General features: G+C 39.9%; 1 long non-coding RNA gene across 1 annotated transcript; it reads right to left on the bottom strand.

The window, feature by feature from the left end:
* Positions 1-658: 658 nt before the first annotated feature.
* Positions 659-1,487, bottom strand: LOC134200124 (uncharacterized). The gene is made up of 2 exons (XR_009974899.1): positions 989-1,487; positions 659-864 (listed from the first exon to the last, which is right to left on the bottom strand). It is a non-coding gene; the product is annotated as an uncharacterized LOC134200124 (long non-coding RNA).
* Between the last annotated feature and the right edge of the window lie 13,828 nt (positions 1,488-15,315).

Here is a 15,315-nt window from a genome sequence, read left to right as displayed (position 1 = left end):
CTTGTTTTTCAAAAATCTACATCCTTTCTTCTGCTACTAAGAAAAAAAAGATATGGTTTTAAACGAATGTGTTCATCTACAATTCAACCCTCCCCTTTAAGTCTTCATTTACGTTCCCTTCCTGTCAAATTCCCACGGAACATCGGAATGGTTTGTGTCTCGTGTGAATAACTTAGTCGTTTTGGGAAAAAATATGCTCTAGCGAAAGCTTTTGTTTTTGCTTGACGGGATAAACATACCGTAACATATTGCCACGTACCATCCGGCTTTGGAATAAGCTCCCCTCCACGGTGTTTCGCGAGCGCTATGACATGTCCTTCTTCAAACGAGGCTTGTGAAGAGCATTCAACGCTAGGCAGCGACTTGGCATCGCTGATGTCCATGGGCGACGGTAACCACTCACTATCAGATGATCCGTATGCTCGTCTGCCTACAAGGGCAGTAAAAAAAATCTCGAAATATTTTCCATATTTTATTAGTACCATAGATTATATAAATTATAATGCATCAATCTCTAACGAGGATTTATAGTTTGGTAACCTTTTTGTTATATTGGAACTAAATAGTGTCACCAGATACGTTTTAAGTAGCTCCTAAACCTAGAACAAAAACCTAGCCAATAAAATGACGAATCATCGGAGAGAAAAAAAATCATGAATAATCCATTTTGTATTTATATTCCTTTGAAAACACAACACCAAAAAAAAAATCGAACAAAAAATATTTTTATCTGTTGAAACTTTTTTTTGTTACAATTCTCACACCAAAAATTCCCAGGAGAATCAATTTCTCACGGGAACGTAAATAGCTTCCCGCGGGTACGAATCCGCGAGCTCGTAGGACTACTGCCCCCGATAACGACCTCTGAAAGGGACAAAACATAACTTTATAGACAATTTCATATATTTCTGGTAGAAGAAAGAGAGAAAACATATTTACAGTTACTACGTAGTGAATTCTAGGCATAAAGGACATTAAAACTTCGAACCTGTTTCTCGAGATATTCTTTATAAATTAGATTGTCGCTGATGCGTATTTTGACTGTGAATTCTCAGACCTTTGGAAGTAAACTCACGCCTTCGTTTCTTTCTTTTTTCTACCTATGCTGATAACCTTGAGAGGCTATAACAGCGTTAACCTAGCGTGTAGGTGAGCTCCCGGGGCTGAAACCAGGAGGTATTGCCAACACTGGCCCTAGCAAGAGCAGTGCTTCGCAGAATCTACCACCGGATCGGAAACGTGACCCACTGAGAAGATCCGGCGAGAAACTCAGTGGACTGTGTCTGTGGGTTAATTTACTCGCCGAGTCCTTCGTCGCAAGCACGATGAACGGATTTAAAACTTAATATAACAGTCTTGAAGGTCGAATAACGAATAACATATTAACGATATATTTACATAAATAAAGGACAATTCCCACGACCTTGAATTTTATCAAATAATTTATAATCGGATGTTCAATATTTACTTAAACAAACAACCTTCGAAATGCGATAAATGCACTTCAAGGTTCCTCGTTGTTGAATTGTGCGCTCGTGCAAATTCATATCACTCATTCAGCTGACGTGTTTTGTAATCTATGTTACTGTAAACAAATTTGACATTGTAATTGGTAATTATAAGTATATGTATATTTTTTTTATTGCTCTGATGGGCGTACGAGCTCACAGCCCACCTGGTGTTAAGTGGTTACTGGAGCCCAAGACATCTACAGCGTAAATGCGCCACCCACTTTGAGATATAAGTTCTAAGGTCTCAGTATAGTTACAACGGCTGCTCCACCCTTCAAACCGAAACGCATTACTGCTTCACGGCAGAAATAGGCAGGGCGGTGGTACCTACCCGCGCGGACTCACAAGAGGTCCTACCACCAATAATTACGCAAATTATAATTTTGCGGGTTTGATTTTTATTACACGATGTTATTCCTTCACCGTGGAAAGTCAATCATGACAATTTTATGTATGTATTGTAATGTATATGTGTAGGGGTGAAAGGTGATTTTGTTTAAGCTACATTCCGCTTAATACGCGGCATTTATCTTTGTAATTTAAGGTGCGTTTTATTTGGTAATAACATGAACAGTTCGAGGTTTTTAATTGAACTTCAATTATGTTTACTCCATTGAAATAACTGAAGAAGATTTTTTTCCATGATATTTTTTCAAATTTTTAATCTTAAAATGGCTCTCGTAACTGCACAAATTTTCATCACAAGCGAATCAATGTTTTAGGACCGCATATAACACAAACATACATTATGCACAAAAATTGAATTTCAATTATATTCAAGAAAGCCACGAAGTCAATCAAATGATTAATTTAAGGTCATTTTTTAACATTTTTTTTAATTAGCTTAGTATGAATGTTTGTATATAAGTAGCTGAATCTTTGAACGTCATTGTCGCGGCCTTCAAATGTCATAGGTATTAACTGGAAATTTTGCATAAGTATCAATGACCGATTAGAATATAGTGATTTGATAATTTCACTCAAAAGTTGAAATTAATTAACTATTTTTTTATTTCAGTTTTAACTGTTTTTTTGTTATGTTTCTAAACTTCATATTTTATTTATTTATAATATTATAACACAAGTCGTCCGCTTATGTGCATTTGCAGTCAATACTTTGACCTAAAAATTTTGGTGGACATTATTTATTTATTTTTCGTATCGTAAACGACAAATCTTTGAAAATGAAACTAATCCTTTTTATTTGTTTACTTTTCACTGGTGGTAGGACGTCTTGTGCGTCCACACGGGTAGGCACCACCACCCTGCCTATTTCTGCCGTGAAGCAGTAATGCGTTTCGGCTTGAAGGGCGGGGCAGCCGTTGTACTGTTAAAACTGAGATCATAGAGCTCATGTCTCAAGGTGGGTGGTGGCATTTACGTTGTAGATGTCTATGGGCTCCAGTACCCAATTAACACAATAAGCAATAAAAAATAATAACAATAATAATTGAATATTTTACAAATTCCCCGTTAAATTATTACGAACCAATATTGAAACTACAAATTAATTTTATAATTTTTTTATCGTCTCCACTCCAGCCAATGGGTCGAGGTCACTGACATCTCTGTATGAACAGTTTTGCAATAACTAATAGGTAGGTACAGCGAAGTCTTAGCTTTTGACTGATGTAAATTAATTTTTAATTTTGTGAGATTTTTTGTTCAACGACAGTTTGAATAACGCTTTATAATACTTGGTGCATTTGTTTTTGACACTTTTTTGTAATAAAGTGTATAATAAGATGGGGACTTTTTGGCGGGAACGCGAGGAGTCAAGTTGTGTGATTTGTTTTATTTTGTCTATTTAGTGTTTCTTCAGGTTTAAATGTGTAATAACGGTGGTTTATTAACTGTTTAAAATCTGTGAAAGTGCACAAATTTGGGAAAATGAAACAAAGCCAGTGGACGTAGCTTGTCAGGATCCTCCAAAAAGTTCACTGAAAAAATCTCAGTAAACGACCATCATTTTACTGAGATTATATTTCATCCCAGTTAATTAATGTCTCAAAGTAATCATCTTCATTTCATTTCATTTTACTCTATTTTATCATTTTTCATAAAATTAAGAATACAAATTAAAATAAGACATGACCTAAAGGTCTTAGCTACCAGGTCATAAAATCCCTTAAAAAATATATATTATAATAAGATGGCGCTTTTTTTTTTTTTTTCCTACCTAAGCTGAGAGCCTTGAGAGGCTATGTCAGCGTAACCCTAACTTTTGTAGGTGAGCTCACGGGGCTCAAACCTGATGACGTTGCTAACACGAACCCTAGCAAGAGCCGTGCTTCGCAGAATCTACCACCGGATCGGAAACGCGACCCACTGAGAAGATCCGGCGAGAAACTCAGTGGGCTGTGTCTGGGAGTTAATTTACTCGTCGAGCCCTTCGTCGCAAGCGACGGGTTTGCCGAGAACGGTGACCGGTGCTTGAAGTACCTAGAAGCACCGTTAGTGGATCGGGAGGATCCGAGATGACGTGTTTTGGGCGACGTCGACTGCTTTCCATTCTGTCCGCAGGATCGGGAATGTAGTTACCGGCGGCCACGATGAGAGGGTTCTCGTGTCGTGCCGCTTTATCGAAGTGGCGCATTGACGCCGACTGCATATACTTACTGGTGGACTCTAAGTCCAGGTCGTCATGGAGGTCGACGTTCCTGACGAACCACGGGGCTCCGACGGCTATCCTGCAAAAAGGGAATTGAATGATTTGGAATGACTTTAAGTGAGTGCGGGCCGCGTGAGCGAACACTACACTTGCATAGGTCATGACGGGGCGTATGCAAGTTTTGTAGAGTGTCACCTTATTTCTAAGGGACATTTTACTTCGCCTACATATCATCGGGTCGAGACGTCCTAGTATGAAGGCGGCACGATCGCGTACCGTCTTGATGTGGGGGCGGAATGTCATCCTACTGTCGAGGGTGACGCCTAAATATTTGACCTTCGGGGCCCACGGTATGGGCTGGTCGAACATCGTGATTGGGCGAACGGCGGAGGCGGAGGTGTTGACGCGCCTAGTCGGGAGGAGGATGCTCAGCGTGGTGTTCGGAGGGCGACCCCTTTTGAAGAGCACCGCTGTGCTTTTCGTGGGGTTGATGTCGATGCGCCACTTCCGGAACCACTGTCCCATGGTGGTAGCTGCGGTCTGAAGTCGTCGATGAAGCAACGCCTTCTTCCTACACGAGTAGTAGATGGCGGTGTCATCGGCGAAGAGCGCCAGATGGGTCTCCGGAGACCGGGGTATATCGTTGATATACAAACTGAATAGTAACGGGGAGAGGGCGGAGCCTTGCGGGACTCCGGCTGTGACGTGACGGGGCCGGGAACGCGTTCCCTCGACTCGATATCGGAACGAACGGTTCGACAAGTAGTCTCGTATGATGAGCACGAGTCTGTCTGGCACTCCCATGTTATACAGTTTGTATATCAAACCGTTGTGCCAGACTTTGTCGAACGCCTTCGCTATATCGAAGAAGAGGGCTCCTGTCGGAATGGGTTTCCGCCTGTTCAGCCCTAGTAAGATGTGCTCCGTGAGGCGGTGCACTTGATGGACGCACGAGTGTCTGGCGCGGAATCCAAACTGCTCGTCTATGAGAATTTTATTCGCGGATACGAAGTCCCAAGATGGCGCGATAATCACAGAGGTATATATATACGTAATTCGACCTAGTTTGACAGTTGACCGGTGTGTACCTAATGAAAATAAATAATAGCTTAAAAAAACAAAAAAATACGCTTTTATAGAAAATCCAACTAAAAATAGAAAATAAATTTTAATTTAAAAATAATGTAAGAAAAAATTATTTTATTGTAAAAAAAGCATGAGGTGCATGCAATCAGTAGTTATAAATATTTTATGAACAGATATGAGTAAAAGGTTCGTAGGTAAAAGGACTATTTTGATAATATCCTGAAAAGCACCCTTTTTATTTAAAAGCGTATTTTTTTTGTTTTTTTAAACTATTATTTATTTTTAATTTTTTAGTTGAGTTTCAATTTTTCAATATTTTTTTTTAATATTGAATTGTGATCGGTCCTCAATAACTATACCAAATTTCGAGTTAATCCGACGTTTTGAAGGGGGTCAAAAGAATGTTCAAAGATTCCGTTACAAACATACATACGTCTGAACCTAATAAAAGCGTATTAAAAAAACATACACGTCTGAATGTTGATATTATTTAAAAAAATTCTCATGACGATCATTCTTCGTGGGAATTACATTTGTGGGAACCCTCGAAGGACCGAAGGGGCATGCACGTGCCGACTGATAGCGTGTCAAACTTTTTTTTTTTTTTTTTTTTTTTTCCTACCTATGCTGATAGCCTTGAGAGGCTATTTCAGCTTCACCCTAACGTTTGTAGGTGAGCTCGCGGGGCTCAACCGGAGAGTTGCTAACACTGACCCTAGCAAGAGCAGTGCTTCGCAGAATCTACCACCGGATCGGAAACGCGACCCACTGAGAAGATCCGGCGAGAAACTCAGTGGGTTTATTTTTTGTATCTAACATAGGTACCTGCTCGAAAATCTATTGTTACTACTGTTCGCCGAATAATCGAATTACGACCATAATCATTGATACTTGAAGATTTATATTCGTTTTACGAATCCCCTTTTTTCGATCTTAAAGAAAAACTGAAAATAGTATTTTTTTTAGTTATTGTTAACAGTACCTTAAGTAGCCGTACATAATTTAGAAAAATAAAATTTCCAAGCCACTATCACCCCGATAGACGGAAGAAGATCTCTTCTTAACACTATAATAATATTTCTAGAACGCTGCCATAAATACTCCGGCGAACTTAGCCTCCTTTATCAGACCCACGGGAAAACATAGGATAGTGCCACTCGACCTCTATTTGATATTAATTGTGTACATTGAAGTCGTCATCGCCTAAAGGATAAGACGTCCGGTGCATTCGTGTTGAAGCGATGCACCGATGTTCGAATCTCAGGTGGGTACCAATTTTTCTAATGAAATACGTACTAACAAATGTTCACGATTGACTTCCACGGTGAAGGAATAACATCGTGTAATAAAAATCAAACTCGCAAAATTATAATTTGCGTACTAATTACTGGTGGTAGGACCTCTTGTGAGTCCGCACGGGTAGGTATCCCCACCTTGCCTATTTCTACCGTGAAGCAGTAATGAGTTTCGGTTTGAAGGGTAGGGCAGCCGTTGTAACTATACTTGAGACCTTAGAACTTATATCTCAAGGTGGATGACGCATTTACATTGTAGATGTCTATGGGCTCCAGTAACTACTTAACACCAGGTGGGCTGTGAGCTCGCCCACCCATATAAGCAATAAAAAATAAATAAATAAAAAAACAGTCCATAAACATCAGAACACGAATCTTTCTACCTGACACCTTCAGCACTAACAAAGGACCTCGGTAACCGTACTCATCGAACTCAGCAGTGTTCGACTTGGAACCTAACGTAAGCATCAGCTCGCTGAGTTTCACAACGAAACTTCATAGAGGGTCGCGATCACGATCCGGTAATAGATTCATTTGCAAAACAGCTTCTCTCGAGTTGTTAGGTCTCCTTAGGAGGCGCTCGGGTAGCTGTTAGGAAATCCAACCCCGCCCCCCTGGCTGAGCTCGTGCTTGCCCAGCTGTCCTGGTGAAACTGGAAAGACCGGGCCACTAGCAATCCTTTAATTTAAAAAAAAATCCTTCTACCACTACCCACTCTGAGACAAAATATCGAAATCATAGCATAACAGTTTTTTTCGGGCCAGCGGCCGATCCTCCTACGCAGTCCCCGCGCCAAGGAGATGCGCGGAGTATGTGGGACTTGACGATCTCCATATGTTGGGGGCAGACCGCGGGCGCAAGGATGTTTTAGGGCCCTACTCTACACTAACTCTACACTAAACGAGTCCTCCGCACTCTTTCACCTAAGGTTTTTTTTATTGCTCACAGCCAACCTGGTGTTAAGTGGTTACTGGAGCCCATAGACATTTACAACGCAAATGCGCCACCCACCTTGGGATATAAGTTGTAAGGTCTCAGTATAGTTACAACGGCTGCCCCACCCTTCAAGCCGAAACGCATTACTACTTCACGGCAGAAATAGGCGCGGTGGTGGTACCTACCCGTGCGGACTCACATGAGGTCCTACCACCAGTAAAGTAAGTCAGTCCGATTTCCGTCTCGGTACAGAACCCGGTCAGAGTGAAGGGGTTCCAATATAACAGTTACCCCAATCTTTACTTTAACGCATGCCTGGTTCGCGCCGTAATTGGATAGGATTTTGGTAACTACCCGTGTGAGTTTACGTTACGTTATACTTCTGATTAATGAAACTTGAAAGATGTATCTAAAGTATTAAATTCTAACAATATATTCATATCATTAATATTTGAGAGTATGCGCTCGAGATGGGGGCGCGTGCCAGGGGTGTGTCGGTTAACGAGGCGCACCGCGGATACCGAGCTATTAGCCCCATAAATCCGGAGCGAATGTGTGAAGGGTTTATGAAAGGAACCGGCTACTGAATAACCGGGTTTTATTAACTTTTAACGGTGATTTAGCTTTGCGGCATAATAATTTTATAAAGCTGGATATGTCGGCAATAGAGGAATTCGAAATTTTAAAATGCGTTGCTTGTTTTAGTGATTAGACAGATCTGCGAAATGTTTAATCTAGTGATTTAAAGGGAAAGGAGGAAAGGGAAAGGGAGGGAAGGCTTTATTACTTTTTAGCTTTATATATTTTTAATGCTGAAGGACAAAAGCTAATGCAATCTTGCTGACGAGGATATCGAAGACAGAGCGAAGTGGAGGAGTAAAGGGAGGAGCTGACCCCACTACCATGTGGGATAAATAGCTTGGTAAAGAGAAAAAGAGAGCGAGAGAGCTTTTTAATATCTTGACGTCAGTGGGTTCCATTATTTTTTTATTCCTAACTAAGCTGTTAGCCTTGAGAGGCTATTTCAGCGTAACCTTAACTAGTAGGTGAGCTCACGGGGCTCAAACCTGACGACGTTGCTAACACGAACCCTAGCAAGAGCCTTGCTTCGCAGAATCTACCACCGGATCGGAAACGCGACCCACTGAGAAGATCCGGCGAGAAACTCAGCGGGCTGTGTCTGTGGGTTAATTTACTAGTCGAGCCCTTCGTCGCAAGCGACGGGTTCGACGGCGACGATGACCGGTGCTTGAGGTACCTAAAAACACCGTTAGTGAATTGGGAGAATCCGAAATGAATCTATTTATCTGCATATTCAGAAAAAATATGTAATTTAAAGATAAAAAAAATTTACAGATTATATCAGCAAACCGAATCAAAATTTTGTCTAGTTTATCCTGATCAAGGTGTTAGACCAAAATAAATTATATTTTTGCGCTCATTGACAGATTATATACCTCTGAAAGTTTCACTTCTACCTTGGGATAGCTACATACAATTTGTTCCTAAAAAAAATCTTTTAAATGTCAGTTACCTTTACTCGTGGGAATCAGAGTCATAGGCAAACCGCTATCTACCTACTTTCCAAAGAGTTTTGTAAAGAATACAACCTTATAATGCTAAATACAAAAAATATTGTATACATAAAATAACCCAGGAAAAAAAACTTTTAAAATCTATTCATTAAAAAAATCTTTGAAACGTACCTGAGCATTAAATGATTGTAAAGCGGGCTGTTCACGGATTGGCGGAGAATTCCCACGGTCAAGGGTCATCCGATCGTGACCTTGACCTTGCTCACAGACAAGGTGATATTGAGTGTTCAAATTGTATTACCATATTACGAAAATTGCCATAATTTTTAGATTTTATCTCACAAGTCGCGAGTTCTGCTGTTAACAAGTCATCGGAGGTCATAAGACCAACAACGGCACTGTAATGCTTTGCAGCATGAATACGAACGCTGATAACATCCCATATGAGCCGCAGTCGAGCCTTACTAGCAGTTATTCGATTTTATTATAAGTCACTGCAGGACCACCTCCGGCTCGGTGGAGTGATGATCTGTGCAGGGTGGGTAGCAGGAGCTGGATGAGAGAAACCGATGACGAGCAATTGGAGAGGCCTATGTCCAGCAGTGGACTGCTATAGGCTGATGATGATGATGACTAATAAGTCCGTGTCTTTAGACAATGCTGGAATATTATTTTCGTTAATAGATGCAGAGGTAGGGTGTCATTTTGTAGAAAGCCTTCTTCTTTCATTCATAATAATATTTATTAAGGCTTTTTAAAACCATTGAAGCATAAAACTTCGAAACAAACGTGCTTTTGAGAAACCCAGTACATGTTCTAATAATTTTTGACTCTGTACTCTCCTTCCTTCTTAAAATTTGCTCGGAATTTTCAACTTCATCAGCTGATTATTGATCAGGCCTAGGAGACGGCCTAATATTAATAACGTAGAAAGACCTATCTAGCTGTCGTGCAGATCAGCTCAGGGCCCACTCCGCCTAGAAATAGCAAGATCGGTAAGTCTCGGAAGACAGACAGCAGTCAAAACATTAAAAACAACAAAAGAAAATTAAAAAAATCCCCCAATTTTATGTCGTTTTTAACCAGTAATCAAAGCAAGTAATTAATTCAATAACCATAAAAAGTAATAGCACATCAATACGTTCTATTCTCTGGTCCTAAATTGCCCCTGTGTGCTTAGTGTGAGTTTTTTAACGTTCTCGATAGCGTAAAAGTTAACTCAAATTTGTATGCAGTTGGAACATTTGCCACTGTGGGGGCACTAAGCAGGAGGGTAATTGAAGTTTTCTCCACTTCGTAGAGTTCCTAACAGTATTTGGCTAAGCGCCAGTTCAGACTGCACTGTCTTTTGCTTTCGAAGGGAAGTTACGAATATACCTGATTAAGTTCATTACCCCCAAGACAAATTAGCTTTCAGTCCGGAAGCCCGAACCTCATAGCTCAGATCCTCTTCGTGTGGTCGCCACTGATCCCAGATCCAACACAATAGATACGTTAGTGAGAATGATCAGGGGCAAGTAATACTTGGAACAAAATACAATTAAAAGTTCAGATAATTTTTATTTTTGAGTAGGCAACCCTCTCTGATACCTAGATTCTGAAGTAATTTCGTGAACACGATATTGGAACATAATACGTTACAGTACTGTAATTGTAATAAAACTTTATTTAGAGATATTTCAGCCTAACTCACAATATTATCGCCTTAGGTCTTCGATCAATAATAGATTGATCGAAGCCTTAGGTTGACGAAATGAATATGCTGATAATTAAGCTGGTTCAACATGTACGAACGATATTGCCAGTCTGCTATTAACAATGCCAACTAAGTTGATCCTAATTTGGTATCAATATAAAAGTAGCTTTTTTTTTCGGTCTCAGTGCCTAATTCAACAGAACCTTGACTCAACGTTGACCTCGAGATCCTTTTATGTATACGGCCCTCCTGTTGGTTAGTAGTCATCGTTATTTATAGACATTAACATGGTCATGCCGAAGACCCTCCTGAAGACTCGTTTGATGAAGGACATGTGACATAGCACTCGGGGACCATTGTCCAGGGAAATTCATTCCAAAGCTGGGTAGTTGAAAAAGAATCATCCAGAAACGCACCGAGGATAAACGCAGTGATTCCAGACCGTATGGCAGGCGATGCGAGGCTCAAAATGATATGAATGAATCATCGTACCAAATTATATGTTTCGATGCAAACTCAACTGCAGTACTAGCAGTAAGGTTGTATGGGGATTTATTAATGAATAAAAAAACCTTTCAAAAATTAGTATAAATAAATTATTAATAGTTTGAATAATAGTTTCAATATTAACAGTTTGAATATCGCTAATATGAATTTCAAGAGTGGAATCTATCCCATAGAATATCTTACTTACGAGACCAAAAAGGCGAGAATGAAAAATAGTGTGTTGAACGAATTCTTGGTATAATTTGATTGATAACATTATTTATATATATTTTCTATTGAGGCTATCAAATATAATAAAAAAGCCTATACTTAAAACTATTGTAAAAAAAATTACGAAAATATAATTATTTAGCTAGTTCCACTCAGATAGTAATTTATTACAAAAACTTCCCATAGTTATTGTTGTCATAACGAAGCTTTGACAATGTTATTGGCATGCGCCATACTTACTCAAAAATCCAATTAATAAAACCGAGAAACAACTTTTTTGTATATTACGTCATTATCCCGCCTCATTTTCTTATAATAATACTTATTAGTTTAATTAAGTACAATCCGCTTAAATTTTTTTTTATGTATTAAACTATTTGTTTCTCAAATAAATAAGGATCATGTTTTTCCAGATTGCCGCGAATGCTAAGCTGTACCGAATGCAGCCTCATTAAAATAGCTAAATTATACGCTTCACTACATATATTACATATGAGTCGTCTATTATCAAAGGTGGCAATCTGTGCATTTGGACAAAAAAATGTTATTGATATGTCAATACAGATTGATTTGAATATAATCGTCTCTTTCAAAGAATACGGTCCAAAACCTGCATTAAATAAAGGTTAATACTTAACCTGTTATTTATCTAAGATGTCGTTCAGAAGAGTTTTGTGACTGCCAATGGAATACAAAGTCAATAATTCGTTTTTCTGATTTACCAATAATTGTCCAAAAGTCACATTGCCGGCTTTGATAATAGTCGACTCATATTATGTATTTGTAGAGCAATAAACGCCTACCATCAGACGAATAGCAACCCTACCAAAAAAAAGAATCATAGAAATATCAGACAAGAATTTTTAACAGAAAAATATATTTTAAGATGGGCCGTCGAAAATGTAAGCTTATAACATAAAATTATGCGATATCTCTTGAGTACTTTTGTGGAGTAACTTCTGTCGTTGCTTAAGGCTGTATTATTCAAATCCCTTTGCCGAGACGAAAAAACGAGTAATAAAAATGCTAAGAGAATGAAATCTCTTTGTTCTGTTACAGTAAAAGGCTGAGATGAGATTTTAGCGTAAAATCTTTAGTAAATTTGTATACAGTAATTGTTACTAAGCACCACAGTCAGTAAGTACTTACTTCGATTCTGTAAATGTTTTATAAAATATATAATGTATATAACCTGTAAATGCCGCCACCTACCTTGAAACATGAGTTCTAAGGTCTCAGTTTTAACAATACAACAGCTGCCAACGTCCAAACCCCGCATGAGACAGAACTCATGACAAGGCAAAGGGGGGAAAGTGAAGCGTTTAGTGCGGAGCACATCTCTCCCATCACCCTCCCCCTCGGGACGCCGGACTGGCGGTCGTCGGCGCCACGACCACCAGCCCTCTCGGTCGGCAGACTGTCCGAAGCTCGCCTAGATGGCGCCGGTTAGAGTGGGTTACCCTACGGAATACCCCGCTGGGCCAGAACCAGCGTGGGTCGAGGATAGCCGGCCTTCCATCACCCGGATGCTCTTGCGTAAAACGCGTGCAGAGCAGCTTGCACGTCGTCTTCTTAGGCCCCCCTCGCCGGTCCCCAGACCGATTGTCCGCCCCTAACATTTATTTTTATTTGTGGACTTTTTTTTTTGTTACAATGAGGCATTACCTAGGTATGTGGTTGAATGAGGTTTTGTTATTTTTATACTCCCTAATCTTTCACAGCGCTACATGCCGCTTTCACAATTTTTTATTTATTTTTTATTTCTTAGTTGGGTGGACGAGCTCACAGCCCACCTGGTGTTAAGTGATTATTGGAGCCCATAGACATCCGCAACGTAAATGCACCACCCACCTTGAGATATAAGTTCTCATTCATCAGGTCATCTACCACATCCTTACACACTTACAATAAGTTCGTTTTTTTTCTACACTAGAAATTCCCTAGAAATGTATATGGCAAAACAACGTTTGCCGGGTCAGCTAGTATAATAATAAAATTGTAAATGTTCTTACAGTTCAACTCAAAATTAGAACGGAGAATTGAGTTCGGATCGTTGGACTTTTTTTAACTTTACATCTATCTATCTTCCATATAAATAAGAATCTATATTTGCATGTTTCCTAAGGCATCCCTACTCGATAAGGCAATGCGTCATGATAGTCGCCTTATCGTTGTCGCCGCTGACTACTTCTCGATTCCTGATCACGCAGGAGCCATTCACCGTCGACGCCCTAGACACATCCTTACGGATCCATCAGATCCAATACCAAGAACCTCTGCATTAGACGCCTTAGCTCTAGCACTAGGAGCAGACTTAGGGACCCCGGTAACCGTACTCGTCGAGCTCGGCAAAGAGTTCGACGTGCAACCTAACCCACATATCAGCCCGCTGAGTTTCTCGCCGGATCTTCTCAGCGAGTCGCGATTCCGATCCGGTAGTAGATTCGATCGTGAAGCAGTTGCTCTTGAGTTGTTAGGCCTCTCTTAGAGGCGCTCGGACAGCTGTTAGCAAATCCTACAAATTCTGGCTGAGCCTTTACTCGCCCGCCTGTCCTGGCAAAACTGGAAAGGTCTCTGGGCTACCAGTAATCACTCATTTATTTAAATAAGCATCCATACGATTGTGATAAAACTTTATACAGTTGTTCTTTGAACTCTCCGAAAGGTTTCTGCCATAGTACCATCAATTCAAGATGCGAACAATTTTGAGAAATCGTGGTTTGTCAGACAATTTCTTATAGCCTTAAAAAAGTCCCGACCGGATTTCAATAACACACATTTTCGTTGTATTTCAACGTACGTCGGTACCACATTCTATTATTTAGCTATAAATAATCTAGCACACGATTAATTGCTTTATAGCTTGACTATACACAATTAAATATTTCTTTTCATATTTCTCGGTCTCTACTCTTTTTTTCTCTTCGTATATTTAAAACGAGTTTCGCATATACGCATTCTCCTGCCCAAGCTCTCGGATCCCGAACCGCTTATTTGATTTCAATTAGACAACTCAGCCTCGAATCGATTAAACATTCACGAATTCGATTACAAAAGTAAAGAAATTACCGATACATTAAGGCGAATCGATTCGTTCTGTCGCCGAGACGCAACCGCCGCAAATTGATTGCAATCGAATGTGATTAATTCCGATACTTAAACCGCTCTCGTTTCACACCGAATAGAATAAACAAATGGATTCGTGTGTTTTGAACAGACATTGGGAGTCGCTTCCCTCGCCTGACTAACGTACTGAAGTAAATAACATAATTAACTCAGTGATTAATCTTGGTGATGTAGTTACTGAGCAAGCTGACTCACAAAAAAGCAAAAGATTTAATGAAATTTGTCACAAAATCCTTGTGTTTAATATTATTTGAATATGTTTATTTAATATACATATAAGACCATTATTAATTCCTGCCCTATGCCTACGTAAAATACTGGAGTTCTTTGGACACTTTGCTCGAAAGGAGGGTCACAATTTTGAACAGCTTATGGTGACGGGCAAATTATATGGCAAACATTCCAGAGAACGCAGTCCCACGAGATGGTCGGACCAAATTTAATCTTGTCTGGACAGCAAGCTAGGCATTCAGCTAGGCAGGGCCAACTTTGAGAAAGAAGCTGATAGGCGCATACAGTTGGGCTGGGCTGCGTATGGAAAACTCCGTCATATCTTAAACTCAGCAATCCTGCAATCCCTAAAGACAAAAGTCTTCAATGCTTGCGTACTGCCGGTCATATATGGCGCTGAAACGTGGACATTGACCGTAGGTCTGGTCCGTAAGTTCAAAGTCGCTCAGCGTGCTATGAAAAGGTATATGCTCGGAGTTTCTTTGATGGATCGAGTCAGAAATGATGAAATCCGTCAAAGAACCAAACTAACCTTCATAGCCCTAAAGATTAGCAAGCTGAAGTGGCAATG

The sequence above is a fragment of the Bombyx mori genome, chromosome 14 (genome assembly GCF_030269925.1).
Source record: "Bombyx mori chromosome 14, ASM3026992v2".
NCBI lineage: Eukaryota > Metazoa > Arthropoda > Insecta > Lepidoptera > Bombycidae > Bombyx > Bombyx mori.
Note: the sequence above shows the minus strand (reverse complement) of the source record. Positions and strands in the feature narration are given on the sequence as shown.